A 25,870-nucleotide genomic window follows, 5' to 3' on the forward strand; every position below is an offset into this window, starting at 1 on the left:
ACTGAGCTCCTGCAGAACCATCTCAGAGAGCACCCAGCTGCTGCAGGAACCATCTCAGAGAGCATCGAGCTCCTGCAGAACCATCTCAGAGAGCACCCAGCTCCTGCAGGAACCATCTCCCCTGCAGCTCCAGGGCACCAGGCACAGCTATTGTGCCACAGCAAGTCCGGAGCCATCCAAGTGCTGCCTGCAGGGCTGGCTCCTCTGGGCACAGCTCTGAGCTGCCCTGGCCCTGCACGCTGGCTGAGGGCTCCTACACATCATCTGCAGCTTCCTGCACATCATCTGTGAGCTCCTGAACATCATCTCTGGCTCCTGCACATCATCTCTGGGTTTCTGCAGCTCTCCCCAGGGACACTGTGACTCTGCTCAGTGCCACAGGCTGGCAATGGCCACCACAGGTGTTGATGAAAGCCCAGCAGCAAGAGCTGGGCAGTTTTTCCTGCTGATTTGGTTGTGACTGTGATTAGAGACTGTAGTTTCCACCAGCTGCAGGATTTAGGGTTACCCTTCTGGCTGAGTTTGGGCCATGCTGACCTGCCTGTCACTGCTGCATGACCTGTATTTTCATGTTGTAATTTAGCACAGGAGTTAAAACAGAGCAGCTGAGCTCTCAAACAGAGAGCAAAGCTCCCCTGCACTGTTCTGCCTCGGTAACACTAAGAATAAACTGCTAAATTCTGATTTTCAGAGTGTTTTTTACAATGTAGATTTTAAAATTAAGATTTTCTGGCCATCCTAGGGAAATAAATCTGTCCAAGCAGGAAGGACAGTGAGGTGGGAGCCATGGCATGGCCTGGGCTGAGGCACTGGGGGAGATCCATCAGCCTGGGGTGGATGATATGGCTCTAGTTGGGGAGATGGGGCAGCAGATGAACCCAACACTGGGATATCTTCTTGGGAGAAACCTGGGAGATCCCTAAAACCCTGGACATGCTGAGAAAAAGGGTTGATGGAGGGGTGGTTGAACTAGAAATGACCAGTGGTCCCTTCTCACCCAGTTCCACCATTTATTCCTGTGTTGGGCAGGGGGTTCTGGGTGGTTCTGTGCACAAAACATGGGATTGCCCCAGCTCCAGGGCAGTGCAGGTGTGGGTTTTGGGAGACAGGGATGATGTGTGGGGGCTGCACAGCAAGCACAGCTCAGGCTGGGGCAGCTGCCTCAGGAGTGAAGAAATCTGGGAAAAGAGAAGGAGCCAGGAGTGAAGCAACCTGGCTCAGGAGCTGCTCCTCGGGGCTCCTTGCAGGAAATGCAGAGGGCAGGATTTCCAGGGGATGGTAATTTCAGCTGGGCTGTGTTATCAGACAGCCCCTGGGGCTGGGATTCAGCTGCCTTAATTTGGGCATCCTGAGCAAAGGCTGAGTGGGGCCTCCTGGGATTTCCCCAGCCCAGGCTCTGGGAAGAGGCTGCCTGGGGAAAGGCCCATGAATCCCCTTCTCCCAGCCATACCACACATGTCTGTCATGTATCAGGGCTTCCCCCACCAAATCCATCCCCAAGACACCACATTTGTCTGGGGATGCAGCCAAGCTTTGCCCTCCAGCTCATCCACTCTGCAGAACAGCTCCAAACCTCTGCCAGGTTGCTCAGAGCTATGTCCAGCCCTGCTTTTAAAATCCCCAAGCCTGGAATCTCACCACCTCCCTGGCCAATCCGTCTCCGTCATCCATCCATCCGTCATCCATCCATCCATCACCCATCCATCCATCCATCCATCCATCCATCCATCCATCCATCCCTTCATCCATCCATCATTCATCCATCTTCCATCCATCCTCCATCAATACATCCATCCATCCATCCATCCATCCATCCATCCATCCATCCATCCATCATCCATCCCTCCATCCATCCATCCATCATCCATCCATCCATCCATCCATCATCCATCCATCCATCCATCCATCCATCCATCCATCACCCATCCATCATCCATCCATCACCCATCCATCCATCCATCCCTTCATCCATCCATCCATCCCTCCATCCATCATCCATCATCCATCCATCATCCATCCATCCATCCATCCATCCATCCATCATCCATCCATCCATCACCCATCCATCCATCCATCCATCCATCCCTTCATCCATCCATCATTCATCCATCTTCCATCCATCCTCCATCAATACATCCATCCATCCATCCATCCATCCATCCATCCATCCATCCATCATCCATCCCTCCATCCATCCATCCATCATTCATCCATCTTCCATCCATCCTCCATCAATACATCCATCCATCCATCCATCCATCCATCCATCCCTTCATCCATCCATCCATCCCTCCATCCATCCATCCATCCATCCATCCATCCATCCATCCATCCCTCCATCCATCCATCCATCCATCCATCCATCCATCATCCATCCATCCATCCATCACCCATCCATCCATCCATCCATCCATCCCTTCATCCATCCATCATTCATCCATCTTCCATCCATCCTCCATCAATACATCCATCCATCCATCCATCCATCCATCCATCCATCCATCCATCCATCCATCATCCATCCCTCCATCCATCCATCCATCATCCATCCATCCATCCATCCATCCATCCATCCATCATCGATCCCTCCATCCATCCATCCATCCATCCATCCATCCATCCATCCATCCATCATCCATCCATCCATCCATCCATCACCCATCCATCATCCATCCATCACCCATCCATCCATCCATCCCTTCATCCATCCATCCATCCCTCCATCCATCATCCATCATCCATCCATCCATCCATCCCTCCATCCATCCATCCATCCATCCATCCCTCCATCCATCCATCCATCCATCCATCCATCCATCATCCATCCATCCATCCTCCATCAATACATCCATCCATCCATCCATCCATCCATCCATCCATCATCCATCCATCCATCCATCCATCCATCCATCCATCCATCCATCATTCATGCATCATCCATCCATCCATCCATCATCCATCCATCCATCATCCATCATCCATCCATCCATCACCCATCCATCCATCCATCCCTCCATCCATCACCCATCCATCCATCCATCCATCCATCCACCCATCCATCCATCATCCATCATCCATCCATCACCCATCCATCCATCATCCATCCATCCATCCATCCATCCACCCATCCATCCATTCATCCATCATCCATCCATCCATCATCCATGCATCCATCCATCCATCCATCATCCATCCATCACCCATCCATCCATCATCCATCCATCCATCACCCATCCATCCATCCATCCCTCCATCCATCCACCCATCCATCCATCCATCCATCACCCATCCATCCATCCATCCATCCATCCACCCATCCATCCATCATCCATCATCCATCCATCACCCATCCATCCATCATCCATCCATCCATCCATCCATCCATCCACCCATCCATCCATTCATCCATCATCCATCCATCCATCATCCATGCATCCATCCATCATCCATCCATCACCCATCCATCCATCATCCATCCATCCATCACCCATCCATCCATCCATCCCTCCATCCATCCATCCATCCATCCATCCATCCATCCATCCATCCATCATCCATCCATCCATCATCCATCCATCCATCCATCATCCATCCATCCATCCATCCATCCATCCATCATCCATCCATCCATCATCCATCCATCCATCCATCCATCCATCCATCATCCATCCATCATCCATCCATCCATCCATCCATCCATCCATCCATCCATCCTCCCTGGCCAATCCGTCTCACCACCTCCCGGGCCAACACTTGCCTGGGATTCAATTCCAATTGATTCCACACCACATGGTGACAGAGCTGGTGGGCCTCACCCAGCTGTTCACTGAGCAGTGTCCCAGAGAGCAGGTGTTTTCTTGGGAACAAGCAGTTATTTCCTCAGGTCTGGATAAATCCAGGAGTCAAAGGTTTTGTGGTGCCCCACAGCAGGCAGGTGTGAGCCAGGGATGGAGGAAAACGGTGGCACAGGCAGTGATTGCACAGGAGGGGTGGCAAAGCTGAGTGCAGATCAAGACAGAGGAGAGCAGGGGGCTGCTGGTGAACACAGAGACCTGATTGCCTAAAAAAACCCAAACCAAACCAAAAAACAAACAACAACAAAAACAACAACAACAACCCCCCCAAAAAAGGCAAAAAACCCCAAAACCCCAAAAAACTCCAAAAAATCCCAAAACAAAACAAAACACACTAAAACCCCCACAAAAACAAAAACCCCAAACAAACAAACAACTCTGAAATCAAAAACCCAAAACCCCCAAAAATTCTACTGGGGAAAAAAAAATAAAAGCCAAGGCACTGTCTGGATTAAGCAGCAGCTGGTACACAACTTCTGCAAGCGGTGATTCAGGATGAGCCCTTCAGAGGATCTCTTTTGTGTAATGAGGGGAGAACACACAAACACAAGGAAGGATTGTGAAGTTTTGTAAAATTCAGAATATATAAATGTTGTTGGAATTAGGAAGAACTTTTAGCAATGGTGCTGGTGTTGAGATCTCTCAGAGTCGATGGGGGAAGGCAAGGTCCTCCCCCAAGCCCAGCACATGGAGAGGCATCACAAGAGGGCAGCAGAGACAGAGCTGAGCAGGACATGCAGGCAGTGCCTGCAGGGCTCCAGACACCCAATCTGAACTGCCACGGCTCAGGTACAAAGCATCGCTGAGGATGCTGCAGAGGAAACCAGAATCTGTCAAAATAAATGAGTGTGCTGGGGCATAACTCAGCAGAATAGACACAGATCCCTTAAACAGAACATCCCCCATCCCTGGGTTCTATAGGTGGGAGGTTTTATTGGTCAAACACGGTGAGATGGTGAGCTGGGGTAAAGCACAGGCTGCCTTCACCAGCTGCCAGACACTGAGAGCTGAACAAAACCTCCAAAAATCCATTTCAGACCTGGGAACTGGGATGAGCTCGGTAAAAATGCTATATTTACAGTCAGTCTATTGCATGAATGGTTCTGGTGGTTCCTGTCATGGCCAGCCCTTCCTCCTGGCTGTGACACCCCTGTTTGCCACAAGATTTGCTTTTGGCAGGGTGCAGCAGGGCCAGGACAGCTCAGGTGAGGGCAGGAATGAAGAAACTGATGGGAGCTCACATCCCTGTCCACAGCTCTGTGCTGGCAGTGAGCCCATCCCATCCCATCCCATCCCATCCCATCCCATCCCATCCCATCCCATCCCATCCCATCCCATCCCATCATTATCCCATCCCATCCCATTCCATCCCAGCCCAGCCCAGCCCAGCCCAGCCCAGCCCAGCCCGGCCCTGCTGCAGCATCTCCCAGGCCTCTGCATCACCCAGGCCATTCAGAGACATTTCCCAGCTCCAGCTGAGTGCACATCCCAAGCCAGGAGGCTCTGGGAGCCGTGGGATGCCCTGGAAGGATGAGGCATCTGTGCTGCACCCCAGATGGCAAAGCCCTGTATCCAAACAGGCTCTGTGGCAGGGACACGCCAGGACTCATTCCCAGCCCTGCTCAAGGCTTGTGGCTCCTGTCTCTTCTCTGTTGGGGAAGCCCCTTGTACCCCTGTGGCCTCCACTCCCACATTGGCTCAAAACTTGTTTCCCTCCTTTCTCCTTCCTCTCCAGAGCTCCCAGTTCCCTATTCTGTGCTCCAGAGTCTTTCCAACCTTTGCCATAGTCCCTTCTTTCCTCACACAACCCCTCCCTCCAACCTTTTTCCATTCCCAAGTCTCCTTAGGCCATCTCAGACCCCTCATCCTGCCACCCCAGAGCCCCCCAGCCCTGGGCACAGAGACCTTGGCTCCAGCACATGTCCCTGCTGCTAAAATCCCTTGGCCTTTAACAAACAGCATCCAGATGTGTGCTGGGAGCAGCCCTGGGACATTCCCACCTGGAGCCACCCCTGGGGAGGGTGAGGGAAGCAATACCCCAAAGCCAGGCCAGGGACCTTTCTGGAAGATTGTCATTACATGTGATCGCCTTTGTGACCCAGCAGCATCCCCAGGAGTGGCTTAACTTAGTACTAAAGATGTGTCCTACACTGGAGATCCTAATATTGGCTTAGATTTGATATCAAGAAAAATTTGTTCTTCTCTGAAAGGATGGTCAGGGATTCAGACATTGCCCAGAACTGATGTCACCATCCTTGTTCAAAAAATGTGTAGGTGTGGCACTTGGGGACATAGTTTAGTGGTGAGCACAGTGGTGCTGGGTTAATGGTTGATTTTGGAGGGGTTTTCCACCCTTGATGTTTGTATGATTCTGTGCAGCAGCCCAGAGATGCTCCTAAAGGGGCACCTTGCTCCATATTTCCCTAATCCTACAGCAGGAACCCCTGACTGCCCCCATGCCCATCCAGGCTGGACCTGGAGCTGCTCAGTAGTTTTTCCCAGTGAGATGTGAGAGGATTTTTCACACCCTCATTAGCAGAGGAAGCTCTGAGGCAGCTTTTTGACTCTCCATCAAACGTAGGAGCCTTCCCCTTCCCCTCCTGCCACACAAGGGCACCACAGCTGCTCCCTGTGTGTGCCGTGGGAATTATAAACACAGCTGCTTTCTTCAGGGGTGTGTTTCACCCCCTGGCTCACTCCCAGCTGCACTGCTGATGTCTCAGGAGCATCATGGAGAATATATTAAAGTGTTTCTTCATTGCTTTGCCTCACCTAGATATTACATGCTGCTCTACTCCCTTGCACAGCTGGCTGTCTGCAAGGGGAGGCTGAAAATGTTGCTGTAAATAAGGCTTAGAGAGGAGACAACAGCCAGGGGAAATGATAAGAATGCAATAAATCAATGAGCAACCCAGTGAAGACATTGCAGGGTCTGTGCCTCTCTTTGCCTCGTAGCAACAAAGAGCCACTTGACAGACTTAAAAGCCATGACATTGAAAACTGGTTTGTGTACACTTATACAGCAAAACAGGAGTTAAAATTCTTTATGGGTGACAGAAGGTTTGGTTGTTATGACCACAAGATTACCTGAAAACCCAGGGTTTCTGCTTTCAGGAGCAAAACAATGTTCTTTAATGTTATTTGTTATCAAATAGTACCTTCAGAGGGTGTGTAGCTCCATCCAGCTGGTTGCTGGCCTAAGGTTTTGGCTCTGTTTTCACCTGGTGTACTGGAAACCTCTGAGCACTATTCCCAGGAAACTGGAATTTCCTTCCTTCCCTTTCTTCTGCTTGGGAGAATTTCTCTTTGCTTCTGCTCGCTTTGGTTTGTTCTTGGCCACATGTCTGGACAGCTGCAGGGAAGGGCCCATCTCCCCTGGCAGCAGCACAGAAAGAGGATGGAACCCCAAAATTTAATGAGAGGCTGCTGTAATGGAGGCCCTGAGCATTGTCAGGGGCCACCATCAGCATGTGCCACTGGTGGCCACCAACACCAAGTGTCACTATGGCTTTGGTGGTGGGACTCTTGTGGATGTGGTGGACACCTGGGCTGGGTGGCAGAGATTGGGCAGCAAGAGGGATTCAGGGACAGGGCAGTGACCTGAGGTATAAGGGGAGATAGGGAAACATGGCAGGGCTGAAAAACACAGAAGATAACCTGGGAATGTGGCAGGGCCATGGAGGGGCAGAGGGGACACAGCACAGCCCTGGGGCAGGGGGTGTCACCTGGGAACATGGAGGCACACGGGGGCCACAGATCAGCCCTGAGGCACCGGGGATACAGCAGGGCCCTGAGAAACATGAGGACAAAGAGTGACAGTGAGGCACATGGGGACATGGAGGGACCCTGAGAAATGTGGGGACACAGAGTGACAGTGAGGCACATGGAGGCACACATGGAGGGGGACATGGAGGAGCCGTGAGGCACATGGAGGGGCAGTGAGGCATATGAGGGGACAGTGAGGCACATGAGGGGACAGTGAGGCATATGAGGGGACAGCCATCCCACAGGGTGCACGGGGGCGTGAGTGCACAGCCGTGGTGCACTGGGCACATGGAGGGACTGCGATGCACAAGGGCCACGGATGCACAGCCCCAGTGCTCGGGGGATCTGAAAGGGCTCTGGGGCACAGGGTGCTCAGCCCTGAGGCACAGGGGACATGGAAGGACTTTGATGCATAGGGGACGTAGTGTTCAGTCCTTCAGCACAGGGCACACGTGTGGCAGTGCTGGTAGTTCACAGTCCTGGCACTCGGGGGAGATGGAAGGGCTCTGATGCACAAGGGCACACACGGGTGCCCAGCCTGGCGATCAGGGCACACGCGGGTGCCCAGCCGCCGCTCGGAGCACACAGAAGGGCCCAAAGGCCCACGGCACTGGCGGCGGCCCGGCCCGGCCCCGCCGCGCTCCCGCCCCGCTGTCCCGTTGCCGTAGCGACGTCTCCCGGCGGCCCCGGCCCGGCGCGGCCGCTTTAAGAGCGCGGCGCCCGCGGCCGCCCCCGCCTGCCCGCCCGCCGGAAGGGGCCGCGAGCCCGCGCCGCCGCCGCCCGGCCTGCCCTGCCCCAGGTAAGTGCCGGGGCCGCCCCGCCCTGCCCGGTTCCCAGCCCGGCTCCCGGCCCGGCTCCCCACGGGACCGAGCGGGGGCGGCGCGGCCGCTGCGGTCCCGCCGCGGTCGGAGCGCGGGGCCGCCCCCGGGGCGCCGCTCGCTGGAGCGCCGCGGGGCTCCCGGTGTGCCGAGGGTGCTGCGGAGCCGCTGCGGGGCTCGGTGGGTGCCGGGGCGCTGTCCCCGCTGGGCCGGGAGAGGCCGGGCCGGGCTCTCGGGGTGCCCCGGGCTGTGGGCGGCCGCGCCGGGCTCGGTCCCCGCGGAGCCCCCGAGGCTGTGGGGGCGCTGCCCGGGACCGCGCGGGGCTCGGGCGGGGATGTGCCCGGGAGCCCCACGGAGAAAAGCGAGTGCGGGGCTTTGTTCGGCCTCTCCGCCCCGGCCGGGGGTTCCCGGCGGGGTGCGGGTCCCCCGCCCGCTCCGGCCCTTCCCGCCGGTGCTCTCGGGTCCCGCCCGGGCCGGTGCCGCTGCCCGGCCGGCGGTGCTGGGCTGTGCGCGCTGCGATGGAACCGCGGTGCGGTGCGGGCGGGTTGGCTCGGCTTGGCTCCCGCGATCCGGTTCTTCCTCGCAACTTTGAGAGTTGGGCACTCGTGCTGCCTCACGGCTCGTTGCTCCCTGTGAAAAAAAGAGCTTTCCATATTTCTATTCCTTAAGCAGACCTCTATGTAAAGACTTTGGTTTAAAAATGTTATTGTAGCCTTTGTTGGTTTATGCCACTGCTTGTTCGTTGGTGTGTTTCCCCATCCATTTTTTTTGTGCTGCTCCTTTGGCTCCTCTGCCTTCTAAATACTCTTTAATGGAGCGGTAAGATGGGGAAAAGATAAAATATGAGAATCTGCGACTGTTTTGTGTCAGCTTCTCTAATTGAAATGTTGTAAGCCAAAGAGGAAAGAAAAGAAAAAGTGATCAAGTGGAGCTCAGGGCACTTTGCTTTGTTGGAGACAGAGAGGAAAAACTTAAGAGGGAATGACTGAGATTTTGTTTCACTTTATTTCTCTTCTTTTGAGGCTGAAAGATAAACAAGCATTTTGAAATGCTTTGGTTTAAAATGCCGAGCTCTTCATTTTCTCTTCAGCTGACTCCATTAAAAAAAAAAAATCTTTAAAAAAAAGTAGAAGCAGCTCTGCAGTTGTGGAGCCAGCAGCAGTGGTGTGTGTGGGCAGAGGCCTTGCTGCTCTTCCATCAGCCGTCCCTGCCTTGTCTCTGTGGACTATAAAATTAGAAAGGCTCCGATGTCCATTCAGTCTGATGTCTGGGTAATGTGGGCTGTGGAAATCAAGAGGAGCTCTCTGTGAATTAACTGCTGTGCTGCTCGTGGCTTGCTCAGCCTGTGGGTTCTGGCCTCTGGTGTATAATTAGGAAAGTAATTGTATTTTAAGAAGCCTTAAATCTATTATCCAGGTGTGTGCTTGTCCCCTGGGCAGGTATCAGGTGGTGTGAGCTTTCTTTTGCTGTGAGCAAATGATCTCTATCCTTCTGATGGTCACAAGCTGCAGTCTGACATTTGCAGTGTCTTAGAACCACTGAGTTTGAGTTGGAAAGGATCTTTGAAGCTCTTCTACTCCAACCCTCCTGCAGTGAGTAGGAATATATTCAGTTCCAGGTTGCTCCAAGCCCCGTCCAACCTGGCCTTGGGCAATTCCAGGGGTGGGGCAGCCACAGCTTCTCTGGGCACCCTGTGCCAGGGCTTCCCCACCCTCATTTCAAAAAACCTGCTTTCTCAAATCTAATGTACATTAGAAGCTTTACCCCTTGTCCCACTTAACTTAAAAACTTTAAAACTTCGAAGAGCGGGACTTGAGGCTTCCTGTGCTTTTCCTCCCCTGGAAATGGCCCAGGTCATCTCCTCCTTCCCCAGAGCTGTCTCCTTGCCTGTTCTAGGAGCTTTTCCCTTTCCAATTCCAGTCAGTGTCCAGGAAAGCTTTTATTTGTTGCATCTTTCCTGAATTTGCTTTATGTGCACACTGAGAAGCCCGGCCATGGAGAGCACAGGTCTGTGGTGAGGGATGGAGAGCCAAGAACAACTCCAACTGGCTGTAATTGAAAACTGTCAGCTCTGCAGCGAAGGAGGATGTTCAGAGCATGTGGCTCCTCGGATAACGCCGAGTGGAGAATTGGATCTTCAGTTCTAAAGAAAGTCAGAATGCCCAAATCCTGGGGAGCTCTGTTGGGGAGCTCAACGGTGAGATGCCATAGGGCTCTGGATGGATTTCCTTCAGAGGTGCTGCTTGGTGCTGTCCTTCTGCACCATCTGCTGTGGTTGCTGTTCTGGAGATGTCCTAAAGTGACTTAGAACATCCAAGCCAAGGTGTCTTGGAGATGTCTGCTTGTTCCAAGTGTCTTGCCCTTCCTTCCCTTCAGGCTGGCTGTTTCCTGGGGAGGTTGGCTGCAGTGGGGGTCTGTGCCCTGGAGGAGCCAGCAGAAGGTTTTTGGGGTGACCCACAGAAGGTTTTTGGGGTGACAGGACAGCAGTGTCCCTGCCCAGGTGTCAGGTGCGTTGGGAAACTCCTGGCTGTGCTGAGGCAGCACAGGGCAGGTGGGACATGGGGGAGAGGAGGAGGAGGAGGTTGGAATTTGAGAGAGGGGCTGTTCTAACAGCTCACCATAGCAGTAAACAGCACAGAATAGCTGCTTCTGCCCAGTGTGGGTGAACTTCATGCAGTTCTTCAATAAGCTTGTGGGTGAAATTCCCTGTTTCATTCCCCAGTGTGCTGCCATCCTCCTGGGCTGTTGTATCTGCTGGTGTTTGCCAGACATTGCCTAAACTGCTCTTAAACTGCAGCTGTTTTTGCAGGTTCCCAGTTACTGCACAGTTGTTCTTACTGTGTTTATTTTAGTGGTTATAAACTGATTTTTAAAAAGGACTTGGAACTTGAGCTGGAAAGTCTCCTTTTTCTTCTTCTTTCATGATTTGGTTGAGGAGCTGCCCCAGAGGAGCCAGCAGCTGAGCCCTTCAGTATTACCCCCCTCCCTTTATACTTTGAATTTTCTGAGCTGTGCTTTTCTAGGAATTGCGGGCAGTTGTCTTGTACCTTGATTTTAGTAGTGGACATCAGTTTGGGGTTGGGGTGAGAGGGGTGTCTGCTCTTAATTTGGTAAAATTAGAAATTTGGCTGGGGAGTAAAAAGCTTGAAGGAGACTTTTTTCCCCTCATAACATTTTGTTTAGCCTGAATGTTTGCAGTCAGAGCTATGCATTTCTTAAAGACACAGAAAGCACAAAGCTTTTTCAAGGCAGTTATTTCAAATTTGGAGCTAGAAGGTGCCACCATTGACCAAAAAAGTTGCAGCATCACTGTGATCCTGCATTGTCCATGGCTAAGTGCCTCACCCTGATTTGCACAGCAGCTTCAACAGCTATGGGCTGAGATGTTTCTAATTCTTGTATAAAGTAAATTCTTTGCAGAAGTTACTTTATGTATATAAAGTAGCTTTTGTAAGGATGCAAAGTGAGGGAGAACCCAGTGTAGTTGACTTTTCTCTCTGCTCTTATGTTAATAAATGTGTTGCCTGGTCTTTGTTGCTTTCTGTTTGTTTCAGAGCAGTTACTTCTGCAAGTTGAATTGAAAATGGGTGCTGGAAGTACAGAATAATCACTTCACTTGGAATAGTCCACAGCTGCAAAGAGCCAGGGGCTCAGTCCTGCAGATCTCCTTTGTTAGACACAGGCTGCCTTTCCCCCCTGCCTCCTGTGTTGTGCTGAACATTAAACAGTGATTTCTATGCAAGAATTCTAAGGAAAGTCTTTGAAAGCACTTGAATGGCCAGCGAGGGGCAGCTGGGACGAGGTTGCCTGGGAGATGCTGCTGGGAGCAGCTGAGCAGGGTGTGACAGCCTGGAAGGAAGTGAAGGAGGCAGGATGCTGCTCTGATCTTCCCTCCCTCCCTGCTGAGTGTGAGAGAATGCTGGTCCTGCTTCTGGGAGCTCAGGGGATGCAAATGTGACTGAGTGTGTGAGCACAGGGCTCACTCTGCTCACCACAGGGCCTGGAGAGCCAAACTGGGAGTGCAGCTGGGAATCTGATGCTGTGCTTTGTCCTGCACTCTGCTGCTTCCTCAGGGCTTTCACTGGGCAGGAAAAGGTGTTTCCATCTGGGCATGTTGTAGCACAGGGAGCATGCAGGGCTCCTGCAGCATCTGCAGACACTCTGGTGAAATTCTGTTACATCACTTTGAGCAATCTCAGGACAAAGCTGGCATTCCAGGGAGTTTACTGCTTGTTCCTTACTCCTCTGCAGAGCTCACACTGTACTGGTTATTCCTGTCTTCTGGTGCATGTCTTGGGTCCCTGGGAGGACTGTGAGGAAATGCTGAAATACACATCCAGAAATTCAAAAGATATTCTGGTTTACACATTGAGATGATCACTGTTGCATGTTTAATGAATTGCTTTTCTGGATGGTGCTCAGCTTGCAGCTCTGAGTTTGTCCTTGCACTCTTTCAGTGCCTGCTTGAGATGAATTTTGCTTGAAAATGTGAGTGTTTTCATGCTGTGGACAATGCAGATAGGATGCTGCAGTTAGGTGTTGGCAAACTGTCCTGTCTGGAGTTGTGTGGGAGGAGAAATGGTTTCTTGGTTGTGTGACCCCAAAGGGGAGAAGAGCAGCTGGGGTTTAACAAAGTGGTTAAAATCATATAGGCCCCCAAATCCTCCAGAGGCTTCTCTCCTTTCCTAGAAGCTTCCTTTAACAAGCTGATTTCTCAGGCTGATTGCTTGCAGATGAGATCATGCAGTGTGTTTTGCAGGGAAAGAATCTGAACTTCGACTGGTGAGCCAGAAAGTTTTAACACGCGAGTCACATGCCCGGTGTCCTCATGGCACACACGGAGCCCCAGGGGCTGTGACAGGGCCACCTCAGGGTGGCTTTGTGCTCCAGCAGAGCTTTCTGAGCACACACAATACCCAGGGATGCTCCAAGTGCTGGGGCTTGCTGCTTGGACAGCAACGGGAGATGATGGCAAGGAAGTATTTCATCTTTCCTGAGCTCTGTTTCTCTCTTTAGTGTGTGTGGGGTTGGGATAAGCCCAAGTGAGGGAAGGCTCTCATCTGCCTTAATTCCACAGACGTTTTGCTGCTGGCTTCAGCAAAGGAATTTATGTAGAATTGATGGTGTTTTTTTCTGTTAATGCATGAGAACATTCTGAACAAGGAAGACTTAATGGTGGTGTTCTGCTGCAGAGGATCCCAGCAATCCCTGCTCTCACTCTCAGAAGGGATGCTGGTTTCCGTTCCTCTTGATGGCAACTGGGCTACTCTTCCAAAATAATCACAGCCTGCATTTGAGAGTGTTGAAAATCAAGCAAAGCTGTTCTGAGGTGATGCTGGGTGGTGTTCCCAGCATAGGGAACTTTTGTTGCCAGCAGCTTTAAAGTACAACCTGTTCTCACAGGCAAGGTAGGAAGGTGCCTTTCTGATGCCAGTGCCTCTTTGTGCCTAAAATCACTTCTTGCCAATCATAAAGGCATTAATTATGCCAAAATGGATTTGGGGTGGGTGGAGTTTTTATTGGCTGCAGAAGTAGAGCCAAAGAGCCACTTGATCCCAATCTTTCAAAAAAATTAACAATGGAGTCAGACTGGGAGGGGAAAGCTTCAAATCCCAAACTTTAAATCTATCAGCGTTTATGCAGCTTAAGGACAGGAATGCATAAGGCAAGATGTGTTAAAACCTCTCACTACTCCATAGCCATGTTCTGCTTGTAGTCTCCTCTCAGTCACTCTTGTGAGATTTCTTTTTGAAACAAATAATTGAAAGTAGAATTTACAGATCAGCACAGCCTTATTGGTGGTTTTTTTTCCCCTGACACCTAAGCATGCTTGTCCCATGGGACTTTATCAGGAGCTTCTTCTAATATTTAATTTCACATAGGTAGAAAGTTAAGCATGTGAAAGTGGAAAACTGTATGTAGATTATCAAGCTTCACCTGGTTTCCTTGAGAGTGTGTACTAATGCACGTACTACGTACACTAAATATCTGCTTTTTATGTGGTATTATTTTATTCTTTAGGTAAAATGGTTGTGAATACAGGTTGCTTTGGTTCCATGCCCTTACTGGTTTATAGTCCCTTCTTTTGATGGAAAGGACTGGTAGAGCGTTTGTTGCTCTGATGGATGGCAGTGAGGCTGTATATTTTTTGTAGCAGCTCAACCATTTCACCCTTCACTCTGCTGCTGGATGGGTTCCTGCTGGGTCTGTCCTCCTGGAGCCTGGCTGATGGTCATCACTGGCAGGGTACATGTGGGAGGTGATGATCTGTGCTCTGAAAAGTGCTGCCTAAAACCTTGTTTTGTCCATGAAGCTTTGAGTGTGGAGCTGTTAGAACCCCAGCCCACTCAGAGCTAATGCCTGCAGAATGCATGACCAAGGAATTAAACTGGGTGGAGTCATTCCAAAGTTTGGATGTGGGGCCTGTCTTCTCCTAATGCAGCAGCTTTGGGTGTTTGCTTGGATGTGCTCCCAGCATGGATGATGCTCTCCTGACCTGATGTGACTTTTCTGTCTTGATGTTTGGGTGCTGTGCCCAAAGCTGTCTGCAGAGCTCTGCAATGCAGAGCTGTGGTGAGACATGAACCTGGAACAAGTCAGCTCCTGTCAGGAGATGGCACGGGGCTGATCAGCTCCTGTGTGCCCGAGGGGAGGGAGGAGGCACAGACAAACACAGTCAACAGTTGTGTTCCTTCCCCAGCACTGTCCTGTGTCCCGAGGCTGCCAGCTGCACTTTGGAGGCCAGAAGAATAGGGCGGGGTATTTTCTTCCAACCAGATGAATTTGCGCTGTGCAAATGAGGAGTTAGTTCAGTTTCTCTGGGAATAGCATTTAAGGTGTTAAAACGTCCCACCCATCAGTAATGAAGAGCTGCTTAAGAACAAGCAAATACAGAGATGGAGCCTGCAGAGCACACTGCCTTTGCAGCTCTTATTTTCCCTTGAAGAATGGGAGTCTGGGCATGTTTTTGTTGCATTTATCATTTGGTTGTGGTGTCCCTCATTTGTGTTACCCTCCCATGGAGAGCTAAGCTAGCCAGGTGTCAGGTTTTGTTGTCCATCTCGATTACTGTTATGTTATTTCACTTGTGCTTGTTTTTCTGCCTGTCAAAATTAAATAATTAAATACTGTAGCAGAAATAGCTGGAGTATCAGGATTCTCCAATAGGAAGATGTCAGCCTATGATGACTCCTTCCACTGAGCTCAGCCTGTTTCTGCTGCTCCTGACAAGCTGTCATCTCTTCATGCTGGGTAATGTGATCTTCCAGGAATGTTTATCTTACATTTCTGCATTTGTAGTGGAGATGAGCTGGGGGTGCTGGGAATGTGCCTCCAATGCCCTGTTGTTGTTTGGGCTGAGATGCTGCCCCTGTGCTGCTGAGGGGAACAAATCAGACCAGCAGAGCTGCCACACAGAGCTCCCTCACTTTCCCTGAGTGAGGGACCCAATGCTGTGAATTCTTCCTGTGGAATTCTTGTTTTTGAGTGTATGTGTTTTGCATTTATCTGGATTATGATGGATATTATTCTAATAACTTCACAAAGTGTCCTTTCTCTTTCCATGGGTTTGATGCCTTCTGTCTGCATACTTGGCTAGAAGCAGTCTTATGTTTCTTTTATGTTTTGGGGCAACCTGGACAGGGCTTTACTCTGAGAAAATGAGCTTTGCTGGCCAATGTCACGTGTGGATACCATGGGTGGACATGTGGAAGGAGCAGCAGTGGTGGCAGTTCCTCTGCTGACCAGCAACCCTGCTTCATCTCAGTGCCAGCAGCTGCTTCCCCACCACCCTCCAGACTTACTCCATGTAGACACTCTGCCTTCTTCCCAAGGACTGAACCCACCCATTAGTGTGGTTCAGTCTCTGCTACAGCATTTTTGGCCTTCTCCCAGCACTGGAAGGACACCAAATAGCAGCAGTACTGTTGAGACCTCCCTAGAGTAAAGACTTATAGTGGGAAATGAATTTTCTAGTTGCTTCTAATGTCTTGAGAGCTATTGGCTGTCTGGCTTTTAATCTGTATTCTTGGGTTATTGCAGACTATTATGTTTGAATGCATGGCTGAAGTTAAATTTCCAAAAAGGCCTCTCTTGTGGTGAGTGTTAATTTGTGCAAGGGTAGTGACGCAGTGTGCTGACCCTGTTTGGGACCCGTGCTGTACATCAAGGCTCAGATCCTGGCACTCAGTGCTCCTGCCAGGACAGAATTAGCCCTCATTGTGTCAGTGCTGACATCTCTGCTAACCAAGCTTTTAATATTATCTAGAAGGATTACTCCAGAGAAACTCGATGCAAGCCTTCCTTGCTGGCAGTGATTACTCTGCCTCTTCTCATTTGCTGTCACAGAATGATGGAAGCACTGGCTCAAAGGATATCTGGGGGGCTCTGGCCTGACCTCCTGCTTGAGGTGGGGCTGTCTCCAGCATGTGAGTGATCAGCTCAGCCATGGCTTTGTCTGGCCAAGTCTTGAACATGTTGGGGATGGAGCAGGGTATCACACCAGATCAGCTTTTGTTTGCTTTTGCTTGGAAGTTATACCTAGTAAGCCACCTTGGAGAGTGGATTATGCATTTAGGTTGGAATGACCTCATCCTGCAGGTTTGAAAACATTTGAGTGAGCTGTGGGAAATGTCCCAGTAGGGTTAATGTAATGTGTAATGGATCTGAATCCTGTTCTGTGCTAACATGGGAAACATGAGCAGACCCTCGTGCTGTTTCTGAGGAAAAGGCAGGGATGCTGTCAGGTGGTTTTCCTGTGCTTGCATGGGGAATTGCAGGTGGAACAGTGCCTGTAGGACATGTCCTGTAGCTGCAATGAGCTCATGAGTGTTTTCCCATTGGAATTCTGTCTGTCAGGAGGCACAGGATGAGCACCCCTGAGTATCCCTTGCCCCAAGGCAGAGTGTGGGATCAGTGCTGCCCAGACTGAGACCACACATGCACAAGGCACACAGTTGCCTTTTATCCTCCCTCCTCAGCCCCTTGCCATGGGAGGGAGAGGATTTTCCCCAGAGTCTGAAAAGCTCCCATGAGCTGAGTGTGTGCATATCTGAGTCACCCCTTGTGGTCCTGCATGTTAAAGGGAGCAGAGCAGCTATCAGCATCTGAGGAGCAACTCGCCTTCCAATGTGGCACGAGCTTCTGGACACAGTGGGTGTCCAGGGATGGCACAGAGGCCAGACCAGGCCTGCTGCTGTGACTGGGCTGGATTTCCTCAGACAGAACTGTGGATTGCAACACCCCTCATGCTTGCTCGGGCCAGGAAGCCTTGCTTGGAAGGGCAATGGCTGAGATGGAAAGAGCTGCTGAGGAGGTGGAAGCTTCCCTAGCCAAGGCCTCTTTGCTAGGCTCTGCTCTGGATCCCTGGGCTGTGCATCCCCTCATGCAACAGGAATTACATGAATGCTTCATGGGCACTGAAAAGGAGAGCTCCTGTGGTCTGGTCCTGATGTTGGCACTGCCATCTGCTCTGCAAATTTGTGTTGTGTTGGTGTGCAAACCAGTCCTTGTGTAGGATGAATCTGGTGTTGTGGAGTGAGCAGCAGTGTCCTTGTGTGGGTTACAAATCCTCACTTGCTATGGGGCCCTTTGGTATCTTGCACATCTGAACTGCTCCTGCCTTTTGTTTCTGTGCCAGAAGGGCTGGGAGCATGGCCTTGTGCGTGCTCTGGTTATTTGAAGATGAGGGTCCTTGCTGAGGAATCACAGACATGTGGGGATCACTGTTGTCAGCTGCTCTCCATGTGCTCACTGTGTCCAAAGTGCAGAGGTCAGGTTTGGGGTTGTGTGGCCAGAGGGTTGGGGAGCAGCAGCTGTAAAGGGCTGCAGGGGGGTCAGTGACAGGCTGACAGCTCTTTTGTTACCACCAGTTCTTCCATGCACCTCTTGTTTTTGCAGAGGTCTTTGTGTGCTGCAGGGGAGGAGCTGTAGTGGCATTGCTGCCCCGAGCTGAGCTCTGCCCATTCCATGGCTCAGTTGGGTTGGTGTCCCTTGCTGGGAAATCACATGGCTGGTGCTGAACCTCCCTTCCCTCGTGCTCTTCCTCCTTGATGAAGCTTACAGCCAGTGCTTATGGTTTGCTTTGGTTTTTCTGCTGTTGTTTTCATGTGTCTGCAATAAAACCTCTGGTGAAGGATGCTGATTAGCTTTTCTCTGAGCTGGATCTGGAATCACTGCTCAGACATTGGTCTCCTCAGATCCCCACAACTTGTAGTTTTGAGATGTGATATGACACAGATTTATGTGGGAAGCTTCTGGGAGAGAGGAAGAAGTGGGGAAGTGTCACTGTAAGAGAGACAGCAGAACTTTGTCCCCAGCAGTCCCTGTGTAGCTCTGCTTCTCAGAACCCCTTACACCATGTCCTGGCTCCAGACTCCTGACAGGGATGATGAGCAGCAATAGCTGCCTGCTGCTGTGGTGGGGAGGAACATGTGAAGGATAACACTCAGGATGTTAGATACTAGTGCTTCAAGAAGAAAGGCCAGCTTTGAAAGAGGCCATGTGCCTGCTGAATATACCAACTGCTTCCAGGGATTAGGGGTCAAAACCCCAGAGCTTTTTTCTGGTTTATGGGAGTTGAGCCCTTTTTGATGTGGCAGTGATCCTCATCTGCAGCAGCACACCAGAGGGGTTTTGGCTCAACAGGCAGACAAGAGAAAGGCTGGAGATGTCCTGCTTGGGCTGGTCCTGGTGTCCAGGGATGGGGAGGGATGTCTGTTTGCACAGAATGGTTTTCTCTGCCCCTGTCCCGTGGTTGCATCAGCGGTGATGGCCAGGGAGTGTTTACAGGAGCTGAGCACTGCTCTGTGCCAGCAGCTCTGGGTGACGTGTGCTCTGGGCCTTGGTCACTGCAGCCACTGAGGCTGAGCTGAGCTCACTGCCCTGCTTCTGACCTGGGCTTACCCCTCCTCACCCTCACCTTTGGGGCAGCCCGCAATGGGGACCCTGTTGTTTAATCAGGGCAGATGGGAGGCTGCTCCTGTTTGGAGCTTTCCTGGTAATTAAAGCTCTGAGAGAGATTTCTGGAGCTGGGGAAGAGTTGTTGTTTCTCTGTTGCTACCTCCCCAGCCATTCTGGCTCCTGGGAGAGGGAGCTGTGGTGGCATGAGGCCTCTGCTTCAGGACAGGGCTTTGCTGAGCAGCTGCCTGTGTACCCAGAAAGAGAGAGAGAGCTTGGCACAGCTGCATTTGGGGACATGACGAGGTATCTGTGCCATGGCTGGGCCAGAGGCTGTCCTGGTGATTTGGGAAGTGACTGAGAGGTAAAGAAGTTCTGCTCTGGTACTTGCCCTCTTGAGGACTCTGTTCATCTCCCTTTAGAGCAGGAAATCTCCTTTGGCACAAGGTGGGTGGAATGTGGTGGAAGGTAAATACTCCCCTTGGAGCCCTTGTTTTGCACCCCTTGGGAAGGGTGTGTCCCACATCAGGTGTCTGTAATGTCACCACATGCTCTGTCTTGTCAGCTCTGAGCCTTCTGGTGCCCTGCAGAGCAGCTCTAGTCAGCACCTGGTGTGTGGAGGTGGTTTGTCAGGATTTCTTGGAAGATGCCATGTCTCAGACTTGCCCTCCTCATCATGCCAGGCTCTGCCCCACTCCCCTCTTTTCCCAGGTTTTGGGCTGGAATGGGTTCTTTGCAGTGGGAGGGTGATTCCAGCAGAGCTGGGCTGAGCAGATGTTTCATGGGGTAGTGGGAGTGAACACACTCTGGGTAAGACAGGACAGGGCTGCAGGGTGTAAACAGACACTTCCACAGCAGCCTTCTGTGTTCCATCAAAAGTTCCTGGAAAGGTGAAGGCAGGAGTTGGCTTTCACCCCCTCACACTGAAAGAATAAAAACCTTTAACACTGTGCAGGTCCAGCCTCCGTAGTGGGGCTGTCCTGTGTTCCTCAGCTGTGTCTGTGTTTAGCCCAAGGCCACTTGGGTGCTGTGCTGGTGCCTTGTGACAGGAGCTGTTGGTGCTCACAGGATCACCAGCTCCTGCTGGAGCCCTCCTGGGATAAGGCAGGTGGAGGTCTGGGCTGGGTGGGAGGCAGGCAGTGTAAGGCCATGGAGCAGAGCCCCTGGGCAGGGACAGGAGGTTTTGTGGACCTGTTGTGCTGCTGCTGCAGGAGAGACCTGCCAGAAGAAGCTCTTGGGTGCTGTTTGATGATGTTCCTTATTCCTGCTTGGATGTGTGTTCCCATATCACTGTTGGTAACTGGGAAGTTGCCTGGTGCAGGTCTCCTGACATCTCCACAGTGGGATTTTGTCACTTTTCTCTTGTGCTGGGAGCAGAGGAGGGATCTCCTCAGGTGTTCAAGGCCATCAGTCTGGCTTGAGCTCTTTGTGTAGTTGCCTTCACCTCAGTGTTAACATAATTACAGGTGTTCACTCATTTATTTCTGCCAGTGCCACCTGATTGAGGGTGGCTTGGGGTCAGCAAAAGGCAGCTTCCCCATCCCAATGTGACCAGCTCACCAGTTCATCACCCACAAATTCCCAATTCCTGCTTTGCTGCTCAGCATAGCGGGTTATTTTTAAACACTGGGAGAAAAAAATTGGAAGCCCTTTCAAGTCATTATTTCATGTTTTGTGAGTTCACCTCTTATCTCTTGGAATGTGTTTGGAATTCTTCTGGGATTTACATTATCATATAGATGCCTTAGACCCAACGAATTTGGCCTGCATTGGGATAAACAAGCTTTTGTGTCTAAATTTGTATGTGGAATTCAGTATGTGCTAATGGGTCCTCATCTGTTAATTGGATGGATCTTTTCCAAGGCCAAACAGAATCTGCTGGAGAAACAATCATGATGCCAGCTCTGGCCTGAGCTGGGTCCTGCTCCTTTCTGCTCCCTCGCTGTTCAGGAACCTGCTTGTGCTGAGGAAAGCTGTCCTGTGCACAACCAAAACAGGGTCTGTTGATGTTATTGCTGGTCCTTTGAGAAGATGACTTAGTGGTCACATGTGCTGCTATGAGGTCATTAGGAAGTCTCTCAAATACCCAATTTGAGAAGCAATGATGCTATTGCAGAAATATGCTCCCTCTGCGATGTGAGATGCAAAACTCTCCCAAGCACTTGAGTTTGCAATAGCTCTGAGTGGGATCTGTTATTGTGCATATTTGGGCTCATTCCAGTAAAAAAAAAAAAGACTGTTTTCTGCTTTGCTTTATCCCTCGATTGATTAGTGGATGTGTACTGTGGGATCAAGTTACATCTCAGAGGGCATCCAGCAGAGAGCCTTTTCTGTGCTGAACTGCTCAAGTGAGTCTGACTGCAAGCTCAGCAGTTTTCCAGCAGTGTTTTGTGTCTCCACAGCAATGTCCTTCCCCTGGGAAAGGAGCTCCTCAGATCTGTTTGTGAGTTGAGCCATTGCTCTTCCCAGCACCACAGGGAAATCGGGAGCTTTTTCTAACTCCTTGATGTTGTTTGTGTGATATGCATCTGCTTTGATGCTTTTATTGATGCCACTCCTGGACTCCCTGTTTGTGGATGTCCAGCGTTTCCTGCTGCCACAATCTGCCCTGTGTCTTGCAAAGGGAATTGTTTGGTCCCAGTTTACCCCAGGGGCCTGTATCCAGCTTGGTTCCCATGTACCACTGTGTCCTCAGGGCAGGCATCCTTGTTTTGGGAGGAGAGTGCCATTATCAGAATGAGTAACACCCCTTTGGAGCAGGCAGAAAGGGATCTGATGTCTTCCCACACCCACCCTACTGCTGCTCATGTCCCAGCCGTCCAGGAGCCTTAGGGACTGTCCCATCCCTCTGTGCTGATTAACTCACTGATGCGTGGGAAGATTACCATAGGTGGAAAAAGAAAAGAGTTTTCTGTTCTCAGACCAGAGGTGGGTTATGGGGTAGGGAGGAAAATGGGAGCAAGCTGGCACCTGACTGCATTTAGTGTGGGCACCGTGTGCTTCATGTCTGCTTCCTTTCTTGCTTTGGGATACCCAAAATACTGCTGCTCTGTTGAGGCTTTGCTGGTATTCCTGCTGGAAACTGATGTAGCCTGTGGGGTTCTGCAGGATGGGCTGGATGGCTGCTGTCCCCTCTTCACTTCCTGCTGTGGAGTCTCTGTGAGTCCTGTACAGCACTGGCATTACTTCCCAGCCCTGCCCTGCTGGCCCTGCCAGGTGTGTGAGAGAGACATTGCAGCCCTTCCCCTGCTGAGCAGCTCCCTCTCAGCAGGCAGGCTGGCACCTGCATTTCCCAGCAGGCAGGGTCAGCACATTCCTGCTGCTCTCTGCTCTCCCTCTGCTGCCATGGCTCCTGCTGGGGTTGTACCCCAGTGCCCTCAGAGGTTCCTCTCAAGCCCCAGTGCCCTTCTCACCCACCTGAGCATGTCCCCATCCTGCTGTGTGGCCAGGGCAGCAGAGCCCATGTGGGCAAGGATGGCTGGGGGTGGAAGGGCTGTGCAGCCCAAAAGCAGCTCTGTAACCCAAAACCAGCTCTGTAGCCCCTGTGCTGGGTCTGGGTGGTCTCACAGAGACCTGCTGACCCTGTTCCCAGCTGCAGTCCTGCTTGTCCTCTCACCACAGAGCCACCCGCTCATGACATTCCCACTGTCACCCTTGGTAATTATCTCTCCTGAAATGGCTCAGCCTGGTTTGAGTTCTTTATTTTCCCTCATTTTCTGTATTTTTAGAGAAAGGGTACTGAATGTGATGTGCGGTTCTCAGATAGCTGCATTGGTGACCTCCACTGCTGTGGGGCCCTGACCTGAGGACAGCAATGGGTGAGCAGTTGTGATGAGCACACAGAGAGCCCTGCTGTCACAGCTGGGCTCTCCCCCTTCCAGGAAAGGCTTTGCAAGCAGAAATCCAAATGTCTAAGAAGTGCCTGGGGTTATAATAATTCTGTTGGCTGGACTTGCTAATAAATGACTAGTTCTGTCTCTTTTTACCTTTCCTCGTGGATGGATGAGGATGAGGATGAGCAGAGGTGATGTTCCTGCCGGGATCCTCCTGCCCAGCACGGGCAGCTGTGCTCGACCAGAAGGTGCAGGCTGGCTCTGCAGCCTGGCCTGCCCCTGGGACTACACGGGCCCTGCTTCCTGAGCAGGAGAGCTGCTTTATGTTGTGGTTTTACTAAATGAATTCAAAGCTTGGCCTTCCTCCAGGCAAAGTCTGGGCCAGGTGCCAGCGGAGCAGCCCCCAGGGAGAGCACTGGAGCAAGGAGGGGCCAACAGCAGGGAAGAGCAGAGGAATCCAAGAAGGCAGATTTGCCTAGAAAACAGCTCTGTTTCCATCTGCTGGGTCAGGAGTTGCTATAGGAACTGGGATGATAGAGGCAGGGCCATCTCCTGGGCCTGTCTGTGTGTGCGGAGGGAGGGAGGAGGGAGGAGTCACTCAAGTTTGAACATATCATGTGTGTGCTGGTGGAAAGTTGCAAGGAATGTCGAAACTACAGCCTGGCTCAACCTGTGGAGCTCCAGAGAGCCATAGCAGTTGTTCCCTGTGCTCAGCAGGCCCTGGCAGAGGCAGGTAGGGTCCTTGCAGCTTAACCTGGCTCTCAGCTTGGTGTCGGCTCTCAACTTTTTCTCCCCTCCTGTTTCTGTCCTTGCATAAGGCCTTTGGAGGCTTGCTGGGAGTGGTGGAGGGGGTTTGTGCTGGGAGGTGAAGGATTTTCTGCCTAAGAGGGAGAGGGTGGCTCTTTGCAGCCTGTTTTCCCTCCCACTGCTCCGGGAGGGTTCCCAAATCGTGGCCATTCCCTCAGGATTGTGTTCCTGGGCGCCTCTAGGGGCATGCAGGGTGTTCTGTGGGCACAAAGCTGCTGCTGGCTGGGTCCTGGGCATCAGTGGGCTCTGGGGCTCCAAGAGGGTTCCCAAATCGTGGCCATTCCCTTAGAAATGTGTTTGTGGGCACTCAGGCTGTTCTGTGGGCACAAAGCTGCTGCTGCCTGGGTCCTGGGCAGCATTTCTGGGGCTCTGAGGGGGTTCCCAAATCATGGCCATTCCCTCAGGGTTGTGTTCCTGGGCACCTCTAGGGGCACTCAGGCTGTTCTGTGGGCATGAAGTACTGCTGCCTGGGTCCTGGGCAGCGCAGTGGGCTCTGGGGCTCCAGCAGGGTTCCCAAATCATGGCCATTCCCTCAGGAATGTGTTCCTGGGCACCCCGGGACATGCAGGGTGTTCTGTGGGCACAAAGCTGCTGCTGGCTGGGTTCTGGGCAGCAGCGGGCTCTGGGGGGATTCCCAAATCATGGCCGTTCCCTCAGGGATCTGTTCCTGGGCACCTCTAGGGGCACACAGGCTGTTCTGTGGGCACAAAGTGCTGCTGGCTGGGTGCTGGGCAGCATTTCTGGGGCTCTGGGGGGTGTGGGCAGTGTGCCAGCTCTGAGAGCTGCCAGGGCTGAGGCTGGGACAGATGTACAAAGCTGGAGCTGGCAGCGAGTTCTTGTGGGCAGTGGGAAAGTGAGGGAACGTGTTCCTGTGCCCTGAGCCCAGCAGCTCCTGCCCCAATGGGTTCTGTGGGGGAGCATTGCTGTGTTCTCACCTCTTCTCCCACAGAGAGGCAGACCCTGTCCCCTCCTGAAGCACCTACTGCAGTTTTAGACTTTCTCAGGCTCCCATTTACCCTGAAACACAGGACTGTGAATATGCAGGAAGGTGCTCCTGAAAATCCTCATTGTTAGGGTTAACCGTGGGGCTCTCTGGTAGCAGCCCCTCCAGATAAAAATCTTACTTATTTCCTCAGTAAACCCATTTCTTCAGGTGCTGAGAACTTTCCAAAATAGTTGTGTTTCCACTAAGAGTGTTCAGGGTTGCTCACTGCTCCACAGGTATTTCTTTAATAGATTTGGCTGAAATTTCATCTGCTCTTTTTGTGTCAAAGAGGATAATCTCTTTAAAAAAAAAAAAGGTGGGTAGTGTCGTTTCTCTTTTTGAGAAGCTGCACAATAAGCTGCTGAAAACAGAAATGTGATCTCTATGCAGAGAGGCAGAGCTTGCCAAACTGGCTGGGATCACAGCCCACCTACTCAGGCACCCATCTTATCACAGGCCCAGGAAAGCCCCAGAGTGCAGCCAGCTGTGAATAACCTGCCCGTGCAGGAGATAACCCCTGCTCACACCACTTACTGCTTTGCTTGTGCCTGGCTAGAGCAAAATTCATCTCCAGTGTGCTCTCTTTCACTCTCTTAATGGAATTGCAGATGTTCTTATTATGGAGATCTACTTCCAATATTTTATTGAATTACTCCCACGTTGCTCTGTGGCAATATGTCCCAGAGGCTCAATGCACATGGTATGCTGTGGAATTTCATTTCCTCTGTTTTAATTTGTTGTTTTTTAATTTCAGTTCATTTTCAATATGGAAAAGAGGTAAATGGGGACTTTCTTTTTTGGTTTAGGCATCATTGTTTTACAAATTTCTTTTTTCCCTTCTCATCTCTCCTATTTCTCTTGCCTTTGCCTCAAACAATACCATGATTTTCCTACTGCTACCTGCCTTATGTG

The 25,870-nt window shown here is 51.5% G+C and overlaps 1 protein-coding gene across 4 annotated transcripts in view; it reads left to right on the top strand.

Annotated features, from left to right (window-relative positions):
• Positions 1-8,163: 8,163 nt before the first annotated feature.
• LOC102061906 (discoidin domain-containing receptor 2) overlaps positions 8,164-25,870 on the top strand; it is a 65,492-nt gene continuing 47,785 nt past the window's right edge. Inside the window, exon 1 of one of the 4 annotated variants that reach the window (XM_074556015.1) lies at positions 8,164-8,418. The gene's annotated coding sequence lies outside the window, so the exon portion shown is untranslated. Of the gene's footprint in view, positions 8,419-8,463; positions 8,618-23,740; positions 23,900-25,870 lie in introns of those variants that run through there. The other 3 variants (XM_074556013.1, XM_074556014.1, XM_005491828.4) reach the window with 3 other exon arrangements.

Source organism: Zonotrichia albicollis, chromosome 21, assembly GCF_047830755.1.
Source record: "Zonotrichia albicollis isolate bZonAlb1 chromosome 21, bZonAlb1.hap1, whole genome shotgun sequence".
Lineage (NCBI taxonomy): Eukaryota > Metazoa > Chordata > Aves > Passeriformes > Passerellidae > Zonotrichia > Zonotrichia albicollis.